General features: G+C 35.7%; 1 protein-coding gene across 2 annotated transcripts in view; it reads right to left on the bottom strand.

Moving 5' to 3' along the window:
- LOC106092030 (3-hydroxy-3-methylglutaryl-coenzyme A reductase) overlaps positions 1-17,018 on the bottom strand; it is a 216,812-nt gene that overhangs the window by 187,324 nt on the left and 12,470 nt on the right. For both annotated transcript variants that reach the window (XM_059361878.1, XM_059361880.1), the window contains exon 2: positions 10,160-10,185. The gene's annotated coding sequence lies outside the window, so the exon portion shown is untranslated. The remainder of the gene's footprint in view (positions 1-10,159; positions 10,186-17,018) is intronic.

Here is a 17,018-nt window from a genome sequence, read left to right as displayed (position 1 = left end):
CGGATGCAACACATCTGGCTTGGAGAACCCATACTGAGTGATTGGAATGTGGGCATACTATGTATCGTACATAAGAACCGAGGCAAGGCATTGTCTTCTCTAGATTACTCTATGAGAGATTTAAATCCAAAATCTACGAAATTATACACCGAACCAAATGTTTGCTAAAACAACAGTTTTTGTCTGCGGAAAATGAGAAAGCAGACATTACTGTTGTTTCAGCAAACATAGGGCTACTGCATTAGCAAAAAAGCAAGATGATTTTAATTTGTGGAATATTACTGTAAAGAAGCTACCTGGTAACAGATTCCTTGTGCACATGACATCGCATTCATTGGTATACATAACGAAAAATTAACTACAACTATTCAGCAGTCAGTGTTTGCTACTTTCAGCTAACTTTTTTCTATGAGTGAAAGCTATTATCAATGCGGGTTTAGAACTAGTAAATCTGCCATAGAAGACATATTCATTCTACGTTATATCCGTGAAAAGACACCAGAGAGTCAGATCGACGCTATCTGACACTCATTTCTTAAACTACTTTTTCTTAACAATTCATAGGACAAAACGACCCGTTTGTCACCAAAACGAGTTTTTCAAATAGTGCCAAATAGATTAAATGACTTCAGCAGCCCTGAATAATGCAAAAAAATAAAAATCGAATTTAAAAAAAAAATATATAAAATAAACGAAAATTTATAGATAAAGCAAGCGATGTTTTGGTAAAAATCTAATAATATTGATTATCGATCAAAATTGAATATTTCCAGTAAGTTATAAATAAAAATCTGACGAATCCGGTTTTTCGTCAAAAATATTTAAATTTTTTCAGAAATTTCCCAATGCTTTGAAAACATTAGTAATCAAATTTTTAAAAAAATCGATAATAAACTTTTTATAAAATATTCGATTAAGACTCCAAAGTTTAGGTAAAAAACTGAAAATATCGATTATCGATAAAAAATTAATTATTCCAATAAATATTAGATAAAAGTCTGACAAATCCAAATTTTGGATAAAGTCGCAAAATCACAATTTTTGGGATACAAACGTAATATAACGACTTTTCAATAAACATCACAAAATCAAAATTTTTAATAAAACTCAAAAAATTACGATTTCAATAAAAAAAATCCAACAATTCCGATATTTTTATACAAATCTAACAAATCCGATTTTTGAATACTGTCGAAAAATCAAAAATAAAAATTGCTAATCGTATTTAAAAAAAATCGATGTCCAAATTTTTGTAAAATATTCGATTAAAACTCTAATGTTTCGGTAAAAATCTAATAATATCGATTATCGATCAAAATTGAATAATTTCAATTTTGTGAATAAAAATCTGACAAATCCGATTTTTGGATAAAGTCGCATTATAACGATTATTGGGATAGAATCGAAATATCACAACTTTTCTATAAAAACTAAAGATTAAGATTTTTTAATAAAAATCTTAAATTACGAATTTTTAATAAAAAATCAAATATCAAAAAGTCGAACAATTCCGATTTTTTGATTAAGTTAAAATATCACGACTTATTGAATACAATCAAAAAATCAAAATCCGGTTTTTGATAAAAAAAAAAACACGGAATGGAATCGATATTAAAAAGTGAGTGGGAATATGGTGTGGACTTTAAGCCTCCAAATTCTTTTATAAGAGTTTTTGGCATTCCCTTAACATAAAATTTTAAAGGGAATTTTTCTTAACATACATAAGTCACATAATGTTGTTGTTGTGTAGTATTGTTGTACACTGAGCAGAGTTTATGCAGCAGTGTTATACATTTAAGGAGGCCACCGTAGCGCAGAGGTTAGCATGTCCGCCTATGACGCTGAACGCCTGGGTTCGAATCCCGGCGAGACCATCAGAAAAACTTTTCAGCGGTGGTTTTTCCCTCCTAATGCTAGAAAAAGGAGGCCCCTTATCATTGAGCTTAAACTTGAATCGGACTACACTCATTGATATGTGAGAAGTTTGCGCCTATTCCTTCGTGGAATGTTCATGGGCAAAATTTGCAAATTTTTACTGGAGGTTTCTTTCCACTGGAAAAGTACGCGTCTGTTCTTTTCCAGTAAATTAAATGTAAACATGAATGGTGAAAAACAGATGTATGTTTTCTATGTTTACAATCATCGTCTTAATACGTCATACCCACATAAGAATAAAACAAGTAAAAAGGGCATAAGTTTTATTGGGAATATATATTCAAATGATCCATCACCCTGGGGTTCATGTAATTAAATTGAGAAATAACTGAAAAGTTGCTCAAGTACCTTTTATATTTCGTATTCTGAAACAACGGCATTCACCATTAAATAATTGGTATTGATCTTTTAAAATATTTTATTTAATATTTAATTAACTTTTTAAACAAATTTGTAAAGTTTTTTTTTTCACTCTGATTGAAAACCTCCAAAATATGGTGTTTCACAATTCATTAACTGCTTCAGGAGTGAAAAAATTTGAACATGCTGTTTCCCTAATTTCAAAAATTCTGCTTAATTCAAATAAATAGCAAAAGAGAAAAATGGCTCTTCTTACTCTCCTATAATTGTCTATAGGCGAATTTTTAATGGAAAAGTACCCGTTTGTACTGTTCCAGTATATTAAGTGTAAACATGAATGGGGTAAACAGATGTATGTTTTCTATGTTTACAATCATCGTCTTAATACGTCATATCCACATACGAATAAAACAAGTAAAAGCGTGCTAAATTCGGTCGGGCCGAATGTCATACATTCTCCACCATGGATCGAATATGTTGAGATCTTTCCCCGGTATCTCTTGTTAGGCAAACAAAGAATAATGGATATGCATATCAAGTTATAGTCCGATTTGGACTATAAATGGAGTGAATTTCAGCCAAATCGGTTAAGAATTGTCCAATATAGGACTCAAGAAGTATTAAAGGTAGATCAGTTTATATGGTTGCTGTATCTGGTTGTAGGTCGATTCAGACCATATTTGACACGTATGTTGAAGGACGTGGCAAAAGCCATTATACAAAATTTTAGCCAAATAGGATAAGAATTGCGCCCTCTAGTGGCTCAAGAAGTCAAGTTCCAAAATCGGTTTTATTTGACAGCTATATCAGGTTGTGGACAGATTTGAACCATACTTAGCACAGTTGTTTGAAGTTCAATAATAATCAAAGAATCTAGATTTTTTTAATAAAAACTTATAGTCTCAAGTTTTTGATATAACTTGAATAATTTCCTCAGTTCAAATTGAAAACGTGGACCCAATTTTTCGTTACAAATCCAATAATCTCGATTTTCGATAAAAATTGAAAAATCCCTATTTTTCGATAATCAAATAGTTTGAATTTTTCGATAATAATCAAAGAATCTAGATTTTTTTGATAAAAAATTATAATTTCAATTTTTTTGATATAACTTGAATAATCTCCTCAGCTCAAATTGAAAACATGGACCTATGTGCACTGTTATTCGTGAATATATAAAAGAACAGAAATTTTTATTAAAATGGGTAATTTAATATTTATAAAACAAATAAAATCGAACTGGTACAAAATATCGATATTCGAATTTTTACTATAAATCGATAACCAAAATAATCGAAATTTTAAAGTATCCATATTATAATTACTTTATAAAAAAATCGATAATTGAAATGTAAAAAAATTGATTATCGAAATTTTGTAAAAAAAAATCTATTATCGAAATTTTGTAAAAAAAAAAAAATTTGAAAAAAAATTGATAATAAAAATTTTATTAGAAAATCGATAATCCATTTTTTATAAAATATTCGAAAACCTAATCTTCTGGATAAAATCTAATAATCCCGATTATTGATTGAAACTCAATTTTCAATAAAATTGAAGCCGCCCCAATAAAATCGAATAAGCCCAATTTTTCAATAAAACAATTGAACTTTTGCTGACTTTTAAATGCTTTTTTGCAATGCTATTCTTTGGATAGAAGGCATTAAACAAAGGTCTAAAGCCGGACAATACCCTGCAATGCAATGGAATCTCAAATCGATAATCCCTATTTGTACTTAAAAATCGAATAATCGCTATTTTTTGGGCATGGACTAATTCCTATTTTTCGATTTACATCGAATATTCCCAATTTCTCGATAAAAATCAAATAAAGCCAATTTTTCGATTATTCAATCAAAAATAGCATTGTCGCTAAATTTTAATGGTTCGCTAAAAATCAATTTGTATTAGAATTTTCAAAAAAAAAAATGGAAAAGTTTTTTTTTATAAAATTCGAAAAATTTGGTTATAATTCTGTTTCTGTTCCCTTACACATCCAAATTGGAAGATTGGCCTAGAAGAAAAAAATGTAATCCAAAAAATTCCAAGTTAGCCAAAGAAATTTTTGAGGAAATCGTAGAGCAGACAAGCATGTGCGCCTACGAAGTTGAGAGCCTGGGTTCGAATCACGGCGAGAACATGAGAAAAAATTTTCATCGGTGATTATGCCGTCACAAATACTGGCGATATTGGTGAGGTACCCAGCTGTGCAAAACTTCTCTACTAAACTTCTTACTATCTTTGCGGTACGCCATTTGGACTCGGCCATGAAAAGAAAGCCCCTTATAATTGAGCTTTAAGCTGAATCGGATAGCCTATAAACTGATAAAGGAATATTCATAATCAAATTTGAAATACGTTCATCAAAGATTTAATGGCGGTCTAATGATTCACACTATAATGGGTCTGAAATGATTACCTATTTTTCCGTTCGGACTGAGTTCTAAACATTGGTTGAATTCTTGAAGTGCCTAACATCAGGGGTCTGACAACTGCAGCGTATTAAACCAAAACCATTGGCAATATGTTTTCGCAACTTTCGGAACTTTTTAGATTCTATGGCATAGTCTTTCTGTCTCAATGCGCTGTATTGTATAAACGTACCAAAATCTACTCGCGCTTTTATACTCTCCACCATAGGATGGGAGGTATATTATTTTCGTCATTCCTTTTGTAACTCCTCGAAATATGCATCTAAGACCCCGTAGAGTATATATATTCTTGATCGTCATGACATTTTAAGTCGATATAGCAATGTCCGTCCATCCGTCTGTCGAAAGTACGCTAACTTTCGAAGGAGTAAAGCGAGCTGCTTAAAATTTTGCACAAACACTTCTTATTAGTGTAGATCGGTTGGGATTGTAAATGGGCCAAATCGGTTGATACTGTAAATGGGCTAAATCGATCCATTTGGTATAGCTGCCATATAAACCCATCTGGGATCTTGACTTTTAAAGCTTCTATAGGGCGCAATTTTTATTCGATTTGACTGAAATTTGAACATAATGTTTTGGTAGCACTCCGACAGCTGTGCCAAGTATGGTCCAAATCGGTTGATAACCTGATATAGCAGCCATATAAACCAACCTTGGGTCTTGACTTCTTAAGCTTTTAAAGGGGCCAATTCTTATCCAATTCGGCTGAAATTTTGCATGAAGTGTTCCGTTATGACTTCAAACAACTGTGTCAAATATGGTCTAAATCCGTCCATAACCTGATGTAGCCGCTATATAAACCGATATACCGATAAGACTTATTTAGCCTCTGGGTGGCGTAATTTATATCGGATTTGGATGAAATTTTGCATGTGGTGTTCCGTTATGACTTCCAACAACTGTGCTAAATATGGTTTAAATCGGTTCATAACCTGATATATCTGCCATATAAACCGATCTTGGGGCTTGACTTCTTGAGCTTCTAGAGGGCGCAATTCTTATCCGATTTGGACGAAATTTTGCATGAAATATTTCATTTTGACTTCCAATAAGTATCAAGTATGATCTAAAACCGATGGGCCCGGCCAAACTTTGCTTTTACTTGTTTCTTGTATCCTTTTAAGGAAAACAGGCTATATTTCTTTCTTATTGCATCCTGTTTGTGTTGCCAAATGCGACTGGCTTGCCGCTGAGCGATAACAATCTTAGAGAAGTTGCAAACATTTAAGCTGCAACATTTATAAGCCAGTAGTGTGAAACAAAACATACTTTCATTATCGTTGCCGGAGTCTCCCAAAAGAAGCTTAAATCTTTCACCAATATTAAACTATGATTACAAAATGACTTACAATTTCACTTAATTGTACTTCATGTATAGATGGCGCTAGTTTCATTAATTTTCTCGTCCATACTTTTTAAATCGTTTTAAGACATCATAAACAAATAACAACTTAAAACCTCCTACATTGGCACACTATCCTATCGAGCATAAAATCATCGTCCGCTTTCCTGTATCTCGTAGGAAAATGAGGAAACAGGAAATTAAAAATTACTGATAAGGGAAATTTTACATAAATGACAAAAGTTGTAAATTGAAATGTAGTCTGGTGGAAAAATGAACACAAAATAAAAAAAAACCTCAAACCAAAAAAGATCCCAACAACAAGGATGCCACAAAAATGCACGCAAAAAGAGCCAAAGCAAATACGAAAAGGCTGTCATAAAACAAAGAAAAACAAAAGCAAAAATTAATATGAAAATCTGTGGCGCATAGCATAAAAATTCCTTGTTGTCAAACTTGCCAGCCAAGGAGAAAATATTGATTACGTTTTTTCTTATTTTCTGTGTAAAAGGCATTACAATTCAATCAGAACACTTAAAAATGGAAATTCTTGAAAAGTCCATACGCAAACACAACAACTTTGTTTGCTCTTCCAACTATGTAGATGTAGTAGTGGTAGTGGTAGATGGTGGAAAACTTTTATATCTTCAAGGGGGTTTCTTTCCACTGAAGATTACAGGAGTTGTAGTGGGCTGCGGGTGAGAGGGGAAGGTAGGGAATAAAAGAAATTGTCCACGTCTTGTTGGGTTGTCAGTAATTTTAAAGAAAAAGCAAAAGCAAAACAAATATTAAAAAACATTATTAGGGCTATAATGTTGGAGGGCAACAGCCAACATGGAGTGTGTGTGGGGGGGAGAGCCCAAAAAAGTTTTTGTGTACTTGCATAGGGAGCTTACACTTCCCTAAAGATTTCATTTTGAGTTGGGTAGACATGTGGCTGGCTGGCTGCCTGACTGACTGACTGACTGGCTGGATGCTGAGAAGAGTTACAAAACCAGATGTTCCAGCAATTTAACCTACTAAACATCTTGGAAGATAAGGCCAAATGGATATTTGCTGTTTTTCTCTCCATTTCTCCGTCTATTTGATATGAACTTATTTTTCAATTTTCCTTAAGATTCTTGAAGAGATTTAAATTGTTGACACTCAGACAGATACAGGCACATTAGGGTGGGGTATAATGGAGAGGAAAAATACATGTAAATGCAAATTTGCCCATGAACATACCATTAAGGAACTGGGGCAATCTCCTCACATATCAATGAGTGAGAAATTGGTCCCCTTATTATAGCCGAGTCCGAACGGCGAGCGGCAGTGCGACACCTTTTTTTGAGCAGAAGTTTTTGCATGGCATTGTACCTCAAAAATGTCGCCACCATTAGGAGGGGGCAACCAGCGCTGAAATATCAATGAGTGCTATCCGATTCAAGTTTAAGCTCAATGATAAGGGAACTCCTTTTCATAGCCGAGTACCTCACATATGTCGCATGCAATAGGAAGGCATAACAACCGCGGAAAAATTTTTCGGATGTTTTCGCCAGGATTCGAACCCAGGCGTTCAGCGTCATATGCGGACATGCTAACCTTTGCGCTACGGTGGCCTCCGGAAAAATTCATAGTGGAGAACATTTAATATTTAAAAAATTCTATATAAACCAAACAACCAAAAATAGTACAAGAAATATATTTTATGAAAATCTAATTTTTTGTTTGTATGTTTGTTTGTTTGTATGTCGGTTTGTTTGTTTGTCGGTTTGTTTGTTTGTCGGTTTGTTTGTTCCGTATAGACTCAAAAACGGCTGAACCGTTTACCTTGAAATTTTCACAAGATTGTGTAGGGTGGTCTGGAAGGAAACATAGGCTATATGATTTTTTGATATCGGGAGGGGGGCGGACCCTCCCCTTACCACAAAAGTACTACCCAAAAATAAAAGTGGACCGATCGAGACAATATGGGATTCAAATGTAAGGTATTCAAGAGTAGAGTACGAATTTTATAATGAAAGTTGGGTCCAAGTACCTAAGAGGCTGCCCCAGCCCCAAAACCCCTTAAACTAGGTTTACTTGACGATCATGGCAATATGGGACTCAAATGAAAGGTATTCGGTAGTAGATTACGAATGTGGCCAGGAAGTAGGAATAAGCTTTATAATTTATTGATAACGGATGGGGGCGGACCCTCGACCGTTACCCCAAAAACACCACCCAGAATCAAAAGTGCACCGATAAGGACAATATGGGTATCAAATGAAAAGTATTCGGGAGTATATAATGAACCTGGCATAAAAAATTCATGTCGAAGTATAGGGGGTCACCCCACCTCAACAACACTGCCCAAAATGGGCACATTAGCCAATCACGGATATATGGGACTCGGTATATTTGTTCCGTATAGACTGAACTAGAAACGGCAGAACCCATTTTCTCGAAATTTTTGCATATTGCGTAGGTTGGTCTGGAGGGAAATAAAGGCTACATAATTTTTCGATATCGGAAGGAGGACGGAACCTCCCCCTTACGCCAAAAACACAACCCAAAATCAAAAGTGGACCGATCGGGACAATATAGGTATTAAATAAAAGGTATTGGGGACCAGAAAACGAATATGGCGGGGCCCCCCAAACCCAAAACTTCTCTAAACAGATATATTCGAAGTTCATGTCAATATGGAACTCAAATGAAAAGTTATTGGCATTAGATTACAAATATGGCATAAAACATTAGGTCCAAGTAATGGGAAGTCGCCCAAACCCATATACCCCAAAATGGGCATATTAGCCGACCATGGCTATATGGGACTCAAATGAATGGTATCAGGGAGTAGATTACAAATATGACATTAAAATTTTCGTTCAAGTCTGGGTGGCGCTTCTCCTCCTAAAGATATGTCAAATGGGTTATTTGACCCATTATGAAAATATGGGACTCAAATGAAAGGTATTTGAGAGTAGAAAACGAATTTGATATGCAGCCAAAGTAGAGCTAAGTGTAAACCACCCCCTAAACTGAACTTCATTTCCGTTGGGAATAAAAAACGGATTTGATATCTAATTTCAGTGCAGGTGGCCGCCCCAACTCCAAAACACCCTTCAAACATCTCATATTTATGTTTTAAATGATCATGCATGGCATTGTACCTCGCAAATGTCGCCAACATTAAACACCGCTTAGTCCGAAGTTCTCGCCAGGATTCGAACGCGTTCAGCGTCATAGGCTGCAATGGCACGAATTCGATGTCCACATTCAGGGCGAAGTGTCCCCACCCTAAAAAGATATTAGAGGGCTAAAGAAGGCGCAGCGGAGCGGGCCCGATTCGACTAGTTTTCCATAAAAATTAAATGTTGACGCAATTCTCTAAGAAAAATTATTGTGTAAATATACATCATCCAGTTCAAGTGGTTATCTGGAGGGTAGGAAATTCCAAGTTAGGACGATACACAGTGGGAGAAAAACGATAAAAAAAACTAGTAAAAATATGCCGTGTAAGAAGGGTAGAGATATCTATTTGAAATGTTTAGAGCCAAGGTGTTGGCGAAATCATACGCAAAATCTTAAGGCCCTAGGTTGTCCGGGCGCCTCTTGGCAGGCCCCTACAATTGGCCACCTCGGCATTTCGAAAAATTGTTCGGGCTGCTAAATTTTCATTTGTGGTCCGATTTTCAACAACATTGCAAACAAAATGCAAACTGCAAATTTTGCCCATGAACATTCCACTAAGGAATAGTGGCAAACTTCTCACATATCAATGAGTGCAGTCCGATTCAAGTTTAAGCTCAATGATAAAGGGTCTCCTTTTTATAGCCGAGTCCGAACGGCGTGCCGCAGTGCGACACCTCTTTGGAGAGACATTTTACATGGCATAGTACCTCACAAATGTTGCCAGCATTAGGAGGGTAAAACCACCGCTGAAAATTTTTTCTGATCGTCTCGCCAGGATTCGAACCCAGGCGTTTAGCGTCATAGGCAGACATGCTAACCTCTGCGCTACGGTGGCCTCCATTGCAAACATTGTTTGCTAATATCAGCAAACTTATTTCTCTGGTTGTATTCTATAAGACTACATGTGCGATATTATACGACCACTTACCATTAATTAAAATGTAGTTGAAAATCCTGAAAATAGAAACAAATAAAGTTTAATAGAGATTTCAAAATTTTCAAACATAATTCGATTTAAGGTATAAAGTAGGAAACGAGGTCCGATGAAAATAGATTTAAAATTTTTAGAGCTACTACATTCAAATGCTTCACCTAAAACAAGGATAGGCCCAGAGAGTTGGTTTTTTTTTTTTGGGAGTATAGGAAAGGGCGCCATAAAAAAAACAGTTAAATTAAATCTAATTCATTTCATGTTCATTCGCTCAAAAAATTTCTGAACCAACACTACAACACTGAAAAAAATTTGTCCCATTTTTAAAGATTCGAGCCAAAAATTAGCGTACTTAATTTGAAAAGGATCTATTTTTACAACTTTTTAAAGAAACATTCCTTTTTGTTAAAAATATTTTCTTCATATTAAGGATTTTTCATTTGAATCGTTAACTTTGCGTCTTGTTATTAAAGACAAAAATCAAAAATGCAGGTCAAAATATCGTTAAAAGTTAGAAAATTGACCTTGGGAGAAGATAACAGTGAACCGTAGTTAAAAACGCAAAATAGCCTAACGGATAGGAGCTTCTTTAAATGTTTAATTTTTTAGGTTAAGATGCTAAGTTTGAAAAAAAATGTCTCAAAAAATAATTATTGGACAGTCATCTATGAAGTAAAATATGAATGGATGAGCGATTAAAATTCGAAACGGATGGTCATGTCCGTTAGTAAAATAACATTTAAATATAAAAATATTGCGAATAAGGAAAATCTTAAATTTTGAGCCAACTTTTTTTTCAGTGTAGTGTCACTTGAATGCATTTGATCAAAAGTACTATACCACTATTCCTGATAGAATCGATTGGAACTCCGATATACCTGGTAACAGAAGTTACATAGACTTCTATACGGATGGTTCTAAACTAAACAACCAGTTGGGCTTTGGGGTGTACTCTAAAGATCTAGAACTGGTCATATCGAAAAGGTTACCCGAACACTATAGTGTGTATCAAGCAGACATCCTTGCAATTAAGAAAGTGGTGGAATGGCTAAGATATAATTTCGTTACGACAATTGGTATTTATATCTTCTCAGACAGCCAATAAATCCCTAGAGAATATATTTCTGAACACAAAAACCGCCCTCAACTGTCGCAGATCTCTCAACGAGATGACTGAACAGTTCAAGTTTCACCTGTTCTGTGTGCGGGGCCGCAGAGATATTCCAGGAAATAGTAAAGCGGACGAGCATGGCAGACAAGGAACTACCCTACACTGTCCAGAGACACTGGAATCTGTGGGTATGCTTCTAGCGACATGTAAGTTAAGTTTTCAGGACCAGACCCGAAGGACAACGAATGATAGATGGTCACAAAGAGGGGGCTGTGAGCATTCCAGTACTATATGGCCTAATCTAGACTTGAAGAGGTCTACTGCTTTGCTGTCATTGGCTAGAACAGACGTTTCAGTCATTGTGTTCGTCATGACAGGTCACTGTCTAATCGGAAAACATGCTGACAGACTGAAGGTTGCCAGCAATGACTTTTGCAGAAGCTGTAAAGACATCGAAGAAGAAGAGACTAAAGAACACCTTTTGTGTGTGTGTGTTCCGCACTAGCAGTCAGAAGGAGTTCCACTTTAGGTTTTCATTTCTTTGAGAACCTGTCTGATTTAGCGGATGTGAACATTCGCAAGTTATTGGGCTTTTTAAAGCGATCTGGATGGTTCAACGGTAGAAACTAGAAGGCATCTTCCTTCTTCTGTTCCTGTGGTATCGCAATGGACGAAAACGTCTAAGTGAGTCTGATGGCAGACTGCCAACGTCTAAGTGAGTCTGATGGCAGACTGTCGAAGGCACAACGGAGTGCGCTTGATTGGGCTAGTAATATATTAAAAATTGGTTATCTTTAAAATAAGTTTGTGATCTTTGGCTTAAATCTTTAAAAGTTAGGACAACAATTTGTTTAATGTATTTTGACAAAATCTTTACACAAATCACATTTTGGTTAAATTTGCTTTGAATCAAGTATTAATTTGTGATCTCTCCCACTACATATTTTTCAATATTCGGTATTCAGTATCCAGATGGAGATCGTAAACTTAGCTAATACGAAAGGGCTAAGCAAACTTTATTAAGTGGATTTGCAATGTAGTAGATTTATAAGACAACATCATTCATATTAATTACTAAAACAATCTTGTTTTTCGGAAAGAACTGTAAACAATTTCAAAAAAGGGAGCAAAATTATTAATTAACTGTTTTTATCCCATATGATACACCTATTTGAGAATATTTGCCAAACAAATTACTACATCCAGAAGCCGAATTCAGAACAGACAATAGACGTCAACGATGGATCATGGGATGACAGGTGTTTATTAAGGTAAATAAACTTAGATCACGGTTTTATTCATCGCATTTCTTTATTGTTATATCAATAATCATTTTTTCAATTCAAACTGAAAAAAAAAATTATTCTAATTTTTAAGACTCGAGTCCAAAATAAGCGAACTTGTTTTTAAGATTTTCAAATTGTCCGTCCGTCTGTCCCATCGTCCGTCTGTCTACGCTCTTTCGAAAGAATAAAGCTAGGCGCTTGAAATTTTGCACAAATACTTCCTTTTGGTGTAGGTCGGTTGGTAATGTAAATGGGACATATCGTTCCATGTTTTGATACATCTGCCATATAAATCGATCTTGGATCTTGATTTTTGTGCCTCAAGAGAGCACAATTCTTACCCTGATATAGCTGCCATATAAACCGATTATACTTCTTGAGCCTCTAGAGGACACAATGCTTGTCAAGTTTGACTGACATTTTGTACAACGAATTCTTCTTTTACTTCTAACATACGTGCTAGATATGGTCTGAACCGGTTCATAACCTGATATAGCTCCCATGCTAACCGATTTCCCGATTTTATTTCTTGAGCCCCTATAAGACGCAAATTTTATCCAATTTGGCTGAAATTATGTGCAATGACTTTTACCATGGTCTTCAACATACAAACTAAGTACGGTCCAAATCGGTTTATTTCCTGATATAGCTCCAATAGCCCAGTAATTCTTATTAATTATCCTTTGCTTGCTTATAAAGAGATACCAGGCAAAGATCATGACAAATGTGATCCATGGTGGGAGGGTATATAAGATTTGGCCCGGCCGGACTTAGAACGCTTTTACTTGTTAAAGGTTAAGATGGAGTTTAAAAAAGAATATTTCAAAAAAATAATAAAATAAGTAAAATAGAAATCAATCAGCGATCGAAATTTGAACAGATGATCGTGTAAATAGAAAATTTAAGCCTTTTGCCTGTTAGGGCTAAGATCATTTTAATTTTACAATTTTTGTTTGTTTCTCTTTCGAGACGAGCTTAATGATTTTTTTGCAATGGAAAAGGAAAGCCAGAGATCACCATACACACTAACCACTATGGGATGCGTTTCATCATTTGGTTAGAACAAATCATCGGGACGCGTTTCGTCATTTGGTTAGAATTACTCATTGCGATGAGTTATTCTAACCAAATGACGAAACGCGATGCATAGTGGTTAGTAGTGTGGTAATCTCTGTCTTTCCTTTTCCATTGCAAAAAAATCTCCGATCATTGAGCTCGCCTCCAAAGAGAAACAAACGAAAATTGATAGAAATTTTATATTAAAGTTTTGGCTCCTTTTCATTGCAAAAATCCTACGAAAGCCAGAGATTACCACACACACACCAACCACTGTCGGATACGTTTCGTCATTTTGGTAAGAAAAACTCATCGCGATGAGTTATTCTAACCAAATGACGAAACGCGATGCATAGTGGTTAGTGTGTGGTGATCTCTGTTTTTCCTTTTCCATTGCAAAAAAAATCTCCGATCATTGAGCTCGTCTCCAAAGAGAAACAAACGAAAATTGATATTTTTATTCTAAAGTTTCAGCTCCTTTTCATTGCTCAAATCCTACAAATAAGAAAAAATGTAAATTTTCCATGAACATTCCGTTAAGGAACTGGAGCAAACTTCTTACATATCAATCAGTGCTGTCCGATTCAAGTTTAAGCTCAGTGATAAGAAACCTCCTTTTTACAGCCGAATCCGAACGGCGTGCCGCAGTACGATACCTCTTTGGGGAGAAATTTTTACATGGCAGTGTACCCCACAAATGTCACCGCTGAAAATTTTTTCTGATGTTCTTGCCAGGATTCGAACCCAAGCACTCATTGTCATAGCGGGAAGTGTTAACCTCTGCGCTACGGTGTACCTACCAATTACCTATGGAAATCCAAATTTACGATTTTTTCAAAAGCTTGGAGTTAAGCTACCTGGGGAAACGCCCCTCTCCAAAATCCCCAAGCGGACATATTGAAAGATTGTGATAATATGGGTATCAAATGAAAGGTATTTGGAAGCACAGTACAAATCTGATATTAATATTAAGAAAGACTTGTTCCCGGGGGTCCACCTTTCCAAAAATGGACATGTAGACCAATCGGAACAATATGGAACTCGAATTGAAGTGTTCGAGAATAAGGTGCGAATTTGATCAAATTTGGCTCCAAGTGTCTGGTGGGGGGGCACGAATCCTAAAAATATCCCCAAAGTAATATGAAGACCGTGCATTCCCCACTGCAGACAAGTTTACATACTGGGATGGATCCAGAATTATTGCTGAGCAAGGACTACATATCTACGGCTACATCAAACACAAACTTCATGAAGACCAATCGGGATAATATGGAACCCAAATGAAAAATCTTTTAATAAAGAGAGTAAATCTAAGTGATATTAGGGAACAAGTATTTGGAGGATGCCTCACTCCTAAATCTAAGTTATGTATCAAATGCCATAATGGTGATCCCTAGATCTTAAAATATTTAAGTCTAATATTGGCAACTATAGGCTGGAATTACGTTTGGTTTTCGTATTTGAAAACATGTTTTTCGCGATTACTTTTGAGAAGAAAAATCTCAATGATAACATAACATGTCCTACTGAATAAAATCTGCAAGCCTTTTGGCTTTCAAGTCTTGTATCTCAAAAACGTAACCACGAAAAATATGTCGCGAAAGCGAACATGGTACCAACCATATATCGGGAAATGACACATCTCCACAACCCTTCTATGACATTGCAAGGTTTTAAAATAATAAAAATTACCTGTTATGTGAATGTCACTTAAAGTTATTTGTTTTATTTCTTTCGTTTTAATAGTCCATAAAAAAATTAGAAAAAAAAAGATTTCGTCGTAAAATGCAAACAGAAATTAAAGAAAAATGTGCACAAATTTCCTAGCAGAAAAAATTGGAAAATACCCACAACAAACTGTCAACCATTGTTATAGTAGGAGGCGCCAAACCATTCTTCACACCCTTCACACTCTACCCCTTATGGCGTTAAGTAACATAGCCTCTTATTATTTAACAATTATTTTCTAGACATTGAATACTAAAGACGAAAGAAAGATAGGCAAACAAAAGGCTTAAAAACAGAGACACAATTGTCGTCTTTCTGGTGAAAAAGGTAATTCAACTTTTTTTTTTGGTTTGGCGAGAATTGACATTTTATGAGTTTGTAAACACGGCGTCAAGCAGACCACCACCTACTGTTGCAGCGGCAGCAGCAGCAGATCTTTGTAATGCTGGTCTGCTCGAGTCCTTTTGTACTTTTTTACTTTGGTGTATGTGAGGGCTCACTGTACAATGTGTGGTGCATTGGGTTTGACAATGAAGAAAGGCAATTCTTATTATGATGGCATACATAAAGAATGAATGAATGAATGAATACCAGCAACACATAGTCCTACCAAAAATATATTTTAATTTATGACCCTAAATCAAATTGTATTTTGTGTGGCAAAAGTAGTCAAGATACCTTCCTTGGCTTTTTCATAGCCCTCATCTGTTGGTCATAATTCGTGCTCATCATAAACCCCTTTTTTGCATGGGCAAATGATGTCGGAATGCTTTTGGTAGATTTTAACACTGGTATTGAAGGTAGATGTAGGAAAAATTTTGAAAATAAACCACAAATTACAAAAAATTTTAAAAAGTGGGTAAAAGGGCATAATATTGCTTCCAAATATTTGACCGATTTAGAGGAAATCTTTAAAAAAATATTGTGGATGTTGTGGGGACTATGTTATTGTTGAGGCCACCATAGCGCAGAGGTTAGCATGTCCGCCTATGGCGCTGAACGTTTGGATTCGAATACTGGCGAGAATAGCAGAAAAAAATTTCAGCGGTGGCTATCCATTCCTAACGCTGGCGACATTTGTGAGGTACTATGCCATGTCAAAACTTCTCCCCAAAGAGGTGTCTCACTGCGGCACGCCGGAGGAGGCCCTTTAAACTTGAATCGGACACCATTCATTGATATGTGAGATGTTTGCCTTCGTCTATTAATGGAGTGTTCATGGGAAAATTTGCATTTTGATACCACAATAGCTTCTGGTGGGAATCGAACCCCCGATGTTTGCACTGGTATCTGAGCTCGCTTCCAACTCAGCAACCGGGTATGCTAAAAAAAAATACCACTCTTATTTAGTTTTAATATTTTACTAAGAACAGTTTAACGCCCCATGTCAATCTAAATCTGCTACATGGACTTAGCACATCATGTGCGACTCTGCTACAGTCCTACAGAATTGCAAATCCCAAGTTACCGTCTAACTAATAGGGCGATGGAATGGAAAAATTATCATAGCAACAGTAAAAGGTGACATACTGTATTTGGCTAGAGAATAAGAAGGCAGCAGGAGCCGATGGGTTGCCATCTAAACTGTGTTAAATAACGAAACAAGTGATAGGGTAAAATCGTTTATAACATAGAGATCACCGTGGCGCATAGGATAGCATATCCACCACAGTAG

Source organism: Stomoxys calcitrans, chromosome 2 (genome assembly GCF_963082655.1).
Source record: "Stomoxys calcitrans chromosome 2, idStoCalc2.1, whole genome shotgun sequence".
Lineage (NCBI taxonomy): Eukaryota > Metazoa > Arthropoda > Insecta > Diptera > Muscidae > Stomoxys > Stomoxys calcitrans.
This window is presented reverse-complemented; position numbering and strand designations above follow the sequence as displayed.